Genomic DNA, 6,766 nt, shown 5'->3' with positions numbered 1-6,766 from the left:
ACTTTAGGGGCCTGCTAGCATGCAGCTAATGCTAACGGAAGCAACATGGCGGTGCTTGTGGTGTGAACAATGAAATGAAAAAGCCAAGCGACCCACAAGTGAATGAAGCTTTTTAAACGTGTGAACGCGTTTGGAAGTTGAAGAGATAATAAAAAAATAACGAATAAGGCTCGAGGAGGCGTTTACATTCTCCAACTCCTACGACTCGTAGCTCCGCTCGTTGTTTTCATTGGGCCTTGTGCAAAGCGGGGTCCCGTCCTTGGCAAAGCGCTCCTCGAACCCAAACAGTGGAAGCACAACGAGCCTTGAAGGCCTCTCACACATGTTGCTGATGAGCCGCTGCGACGGCGCAACGTGTCAGTTGTTTAACTGCAAAGCGACGCGTAGAAAAGATCACTTCCGCATTCCAAGCGGCTTCTTCTTCGCCGCTCGCATTGTTCCCGCTGCTCCCTGACGAGATGCTCACTGCCGCCACTAGTGGTTGGAACATATACTTACACACAACTGACATATTGGTCCTCACGGCGACACCTGGTGGTTTGCAGCAGCCACTCAACGTGGAGACTGCTCTTTGTTTCTGTAGACATGAGAATGTGCAAGTGGCACCAAGGCTGCACGACAGACAGTCATTTCCAACCCTGGCTGTCATGTCCCAATAACAAGGAAGGATGATATACAGCAGCCCCGTTGGGGAAACATCCAGCCACACTGGAGCACCGAGTATCCCCATTATTTTATTAAATGTTCTCTAAGAAAACTACATTGTAGTTTGAGTATTGGTGATTTGAAATGAACTAATTTTCAAAATTCTAGGAGATGATTTGAATAGGTAATAAATTAAAACATCGCACTACAGCCGAACAACTGCTGTGCATTGGGAGAATTCAGGTGTCCAAATAATCCAGAGAAGGGTTAGGGTGACAAAGTCCCAGATTTCAAGTTGCTTCTTGGTCCAGTGTTGTAATCCTCTTTTGTTCGTGTTGTGTCTTCTCTGGAGCAAATAATCTCAACGTATTCTGCCCGTTTGTCTTTTTATGACTTCTGCCAACATCTTTCTTTTTGGACCAAGTGATCAGTGACACATGCTACTTTGGAAAACAGCTGCCTTGTTGACATTATCTTTTCTGTGTTTCTGCAAAGGTCATTTGTTTGGAATTTTTCCACGACTCTTCTTCTACCTCCCCAAGTATGGGCACATCCATCAGCTGATCCGGTAGCTCCCACTCCAGAACCCTGGCCATCTCCTCCAGCAGTTCTTCACATAGGTCTTGCAGGCCTTCGCAACTTCCCTCCTCTGCCTCCCTAACTTGGAGTAAAGATCCTACTGGGGAAGGAATGTCCTCTAATCCTTCCATCCATCCTGGTGTTTCCCTTCACTGTGCCTGGTTCTCATGTCAACTTCAGTGGTAGCTGACCTCATTCTAATCCACTGGTCCAAGCAGAAGATTTATTTTTCTCCCTTCTTCCCTTGTCTGAGCCCTGGTCTTAGGCCTAGGCCTTAGGCCTATCTTGCCTATCTCTTGGGCTTATCCGCACTTGTGCTGGTTGCTGATTCTGGTGCGCTGTCTTCCACAGGAACTATCTCCTTTTCCTTACTGCCGTCCTGTCTCAGATTTCTCCACAGACGACACCTCCATCTTTTACTTCTCAGCCCCTTTGGTTGTACCATATCCTCCTTCCTTGACGATCGCTTATCCCTCTGGAACCAAGGTATATAAAGTGTGTGAGGGTGATGGAAGCCCATACCCCTGGTCTTGCTAACAGTATTTATCACTTTTAGATTTCACTTAATTGATTGTGTAGATGGGATTATGTTCAGGCAACATTCAAGAAATGTATTCTCTGCAAATTTTAGAATCCTGCATGATTTACAACCTGTTGGTTATTTTATAGCCTAATCAATATTCTACGGACATTATGTCCTACATTTTAGACATGTGATCATATAATTCTGTTGTTACACTAGGGTGCATGCATTTATTTTGGTACTGAGACTGTAGTCGGCTATTCCAGATAACTGTTTGGGAACAGAAGTATTCCATGTACCCCATTTTTCACAGTGGGGCATAAATAACAGCCGCTCCCGCAACCTCCTCTCACCTACATTAGATCCAGAATAGGGGCCCTTTAGTGAAAAAATACAATGCTTGGTATATCTCATTAGTATAATTGTATTGTATTGAATTTATGTCATTTTCTGATCCATTTGCCTCAATTATATGCAATTTTAGCATTATTGCATTATTGAAGTATTGTTGCAGTAGGAACAAAATGAGGGAGTGTGAGACAAAAATGCAGATGATCAATTCTTTGCATGTTTTACATGTTTTATATAGGGCAATAGCCTAATTTGTATGTTATGTAGTCTTTAAAACACATTGCCTTGGGGTTTTTAATGAGTCTCTCACAGCTCATATGAAGAGAAACTGTTCGTTCAAATAATGTTACACTGTATTATAAAGACCAGATCACATTCCATCTTCACTCAACCTTGTGTGGAGATAGGGGTAGCCCCAAGGGGCTTGGCAGAGCATTGTAGTTTGTTTAATGGCACAGTACGATTGTACCTGTGACCGGAGTTTGATTCATAAGTCACTCTGAGAGAAACACCCGGGGATATGATTGGGGGCCATAACCTTCTAAATGACAAGCTGACCAATGGGACACAGCCTCTCTTCTCTATAATTACCTCTTCAACAGAAGTAAGGGCAGACTGATCAGACCACTGTTTTGAAGCAGCTCTGTATCTCTTTATTCTGTAGAATAAACATCTTTAATACTCTGTTTGTTTTCCTGTAGTGGGCAGATTAACTTCACCGATCATGCAGTGAGAATTCTCCAAACACAGCACTGGTTAAAAAAAATGCTGAGAAAAATAGGTCTGAAAAAGTCAGCTCCAGGCTTGATGGGTCTGTAATAAAATTCACAATAGGTCTGTTCAAATGTAAAACCATTGTCCAAGAGTGTTCTATAGGATACCTTCAGGACAATCTTCTACCCCATCTTGGACAGAAATACAACCTCTGGATCCAAAAACATTACTTTTTTTTTTTAGCAGACGCTTTTATCCAAAGCGACTTACAATTATTCAAACACGATGGACGCAGCAATTAGGGGTTAAGTGTCTTGCTCAAGGACACTACAGCATGCTAGCAGGAGGAGCCTGGGATTGAACCAGCAACCTTTAGATTACTAGACAACCAGCTCTACCTCCTGAGCTACCACCCCCCTTCCGGCCATCCAGGTGCATGAGCCTGGTGTGCAGTACCTGGGAGACCACGTCCTCTGTGGACGTGTTTGGCCGGTACGCATCTTGCAGCGGGTCCAAGGTGCGGGGGATGGATGCACAGATGTAATGCTTAATCAGCCTCTCGAAACACTTCATGACCACCGAGGTGAAGGCCACCGGACGGCAGTCGGGTGGCCGGGGCAAGCTGGTTAGCACTGGTCCTCAGTACTCGTCCAGATATCCAGGGGTGCCCACTCTTTTTCGGCTTGCGAGCTACTTTTAAAATGACCAGGTCAAAATGATCTACCTTCATTAAAAAATGCTAAATATATTTATTTATATGTATATACTGAGTATACTTCATATATACAATATATGTTGGTGTACCTTGCATCCCTGCATGAACCCTTACAGCACAATAGCATTCAATAAATTTATGGTCACTACCTTACTCTGATGACTTGCACTGAATGGAGCTGGCCAGGGTTGCATAGTCCGGACAGAAGCTTCTGGTAGCCAGCCTCAAGCAGGCTTCCAAATGATCATCCGTCATGGTGGAACGCTATTTCGACTCAATAATCTTCATGTGGGAAAAGGCTGACTCACATAAATAAGTAGAGCCAAATAATGCAGTCAAGGAGGCAGCACATTTCCTCATGTTTGGGTAATTTTCCTCTGTGAGTAAGTTCCAAAACGGTCCATGAGCCCTGAACTTGAGCTGAATGTCAGCCTGTAGTGTCAACATCTCATCCTCCACTGCAGACGAGTTCAGGTGAAACAGTGTTGCAATTTTTGATGTGAGTGAATCAACCTCAAAATCTTCCCTAAATGGGAAGCACATAAATGTAGCGATTGGCTTGAGTAAAGCACCTTGAAACCGTTTGTCAAAGTCTGACAGACAGTTGTCAATCTGCTCTGTGGAGCGTGCACTGTCGGGGCGCTCCTCGCACCCCTCCCCTCCCTGCCTTCCCTTGGGTCTCCAGCTTTGATGCAAGGTTTAGAAAGTTCCCCAAATCATGGCACTGCAGCTTTGAGGACAGAAGTTGCACGACTGAACTGAACTGATCATGTTGACCACGGTTTTGTCGTTTCCTTGCAGATTTTTATTTTTTATTTTTTTTTGAATGGCGTGCTATCTACCCGCACTACCTTCGCGATCTACCAGTCGATCGCGATCGACTTATTGGGCACCCCTGAATATGCCATCTGGGCCCGCAGCTTTCCTGGTGTTCACACGCATCAGAGCCCTCCTGACGTCAACACTGTTACAGACAGTACATTAGATAACTTAATTCTCTATCATTATTCATCACTATCATTATCTGATCTCCCATTCCTTATTGAATCAATAAGGAAATATAATTGCTTTAAAAACGCATTTATCGCAACAACTCTGTCAGCCTGGTGGAAATTCCTCAAACTCAGTAGTCACACTCTGTCTCCAAACAAATTCAGGCCAATCTGGCACAACGCGGATTTTCTGGTCAAAAACAGACCAATAATCGTCATGTCTTGGCAAAGACAAGGAGTTACTCATCTGCAACACATTTTTGAAAACAATTTGCTTATATCCTTCCCAACCTTAACCCAAAGGTATAATATCGGTGGCCACTGCTCCTTCAATTCCTTAAACTACAGCAGTCTCTTAAAGTTAAAATCAAATTTACGAACAACATCCTACAACATCCTACAACCACCACCAGTGATTGAACATCTCACTCATATCGGTCACTTGAAAAATCCCTTTTCCAGAATATACAGACTTTATTAAACCCAGATGACACCTTATCTTTACCTACAATGGAATGGGAAAGAGACCTTGCTGTTCCCACCGATATCAACCTGTTGAAGCTTATTTGCAACGCCTTTTCTATGACCCACAACTCCAAAATGCAACTCATCCATTATAAGCTCTTGCACAGCTCGCATATGTGGCGGCCTGCTTGCATCGGCGGGGGGGCGGCTAACATCCATGTGGCCCACGCTGAGCATCCTCTGGGAAATGGATGGGCATCGGCAACATGCCGGGTGGGGCATCTGGTCAGCTGCATTGGGGCGTGCCTCACCCTTACACGGGGCGTGGGTGGGCCTAGGTGTCCTGTCGGCTCGCCTGCGGGGCGGGCGGTTCGGGCGGAGTGCTGCTCTGTCGGCGCCCGCGGCCTGAGTTCTGTGCCTGCGGCTGCGTCTTGTGCCTGCACCTGGGGGTTGGTTGTATGTGTGCGCCCTTGGGGTGTCGTGTCTCCCCGTGCTCCCCGGGACTGGGTCATGCTCCTCAGGGCCAGCGTGGGCGCTGCTCCACGGCTCTCCGGCTTCTCTGGGGGCCCGGGGGTCTTCTGTGGCCGCAGGGCAGGGTACTCGAGGCTTTCCTGCAGGCGTAGGGTGCCTACGCGTCTGCAGAGCTCGGGGGGGCTTCGGGGCCCTTTCCTCTGCTTGTAGGCGCCGCAACATAATACCGACCTGAGAGGCCAGAACCAATTGGGATAAGTGATGTATACACACCTGTGGACACCTTACACACACACACACACACACACACACACACACACACACACACACACACACACACACACACACACACACACACAAACACCACCACACCTGCTTGGAGTGCATCCCAGCTCCCTCCTGGTTGCGTTCCTCTCCTTTCCTCCCTCATTTACTGACATAACCTCATACTTCATATGACAGGAAGAGGCCACGTGACTGTAGTTCTGTTTTTCCTGGACCGAATCGACTGTTTTTCAATACATGTTGTCGTCCAATGTTTATGTTTTTGTGTAAATGTTGTTTGGTTTTATGTTTATTTGTCTCACCGTGGTGACTCTCCTCCTCTTGGAGTAGTGATCAGTTGTTTATAAACCCAGACATGATAAATTGTTCTCCAAAGAGGTGTTGGTTCTCTATAACCAAAAGCTGTGCAGAGTTATTGCAGCAGTTCTTGATGATTTAAGAATGAATAAAGTGTTGCATTGCAGGTTGACAACTTGAACTCCACTTGCAGACTAACTCTGTCCTGGATGCAATGGAACAAATACTCTGTGTTACATGCCCAGCATGCTGACGGCACAGGTTAAAAAAAAATATATATATAAATTTAAAAAAACACTGTTACAGACAGTACATTAGATAACTTACAAATAAAACATGTATAAAGATAAACAAGGACCTATTTTACATTATGAGATTGTGACAATTAAACAATGTTCATGTAATGTAATAATGTAATAATAATTCGAAAGGTTGGTATGGTTGAATAACATGGAAATCAAAGGCGAAATATCATCATTCATATTTTGATGAAAAAATCGAACACGGCTTCACTGCTCATCTTCTCTGTATCGTTCCAAGGGTTTGTTTTTGCACAAGTAGCAATCGATGAAATTTTAAATAATAAACATCCATCCACATACAAAACACGCCGCAACGGAACCCTGTAGTCAGTGTAGTTTCAGGGGGAACATTTTCAGCGACGCACCGGAAGCTCGTCAGTGTAGCTTGTTGATGTTCCCCGCAGCAGTTTTCCGTCGTCGTGTTAAA

The sequence above is a fragment of the Zeus faber genome (assembly GCF_960531495.2).
Source record: "Zeus faber genome assembly, chromosome: 5".
Classification (NCBI taxonomy): domain Eukaryota; kingdom Metazoa; phylum Chordata; class Actinopteri; order Zeiformes; family Zeidae; genus Zeus; species Zeus faber.
Note: the sequence above shows the minus strand (reverse complement) of the source record.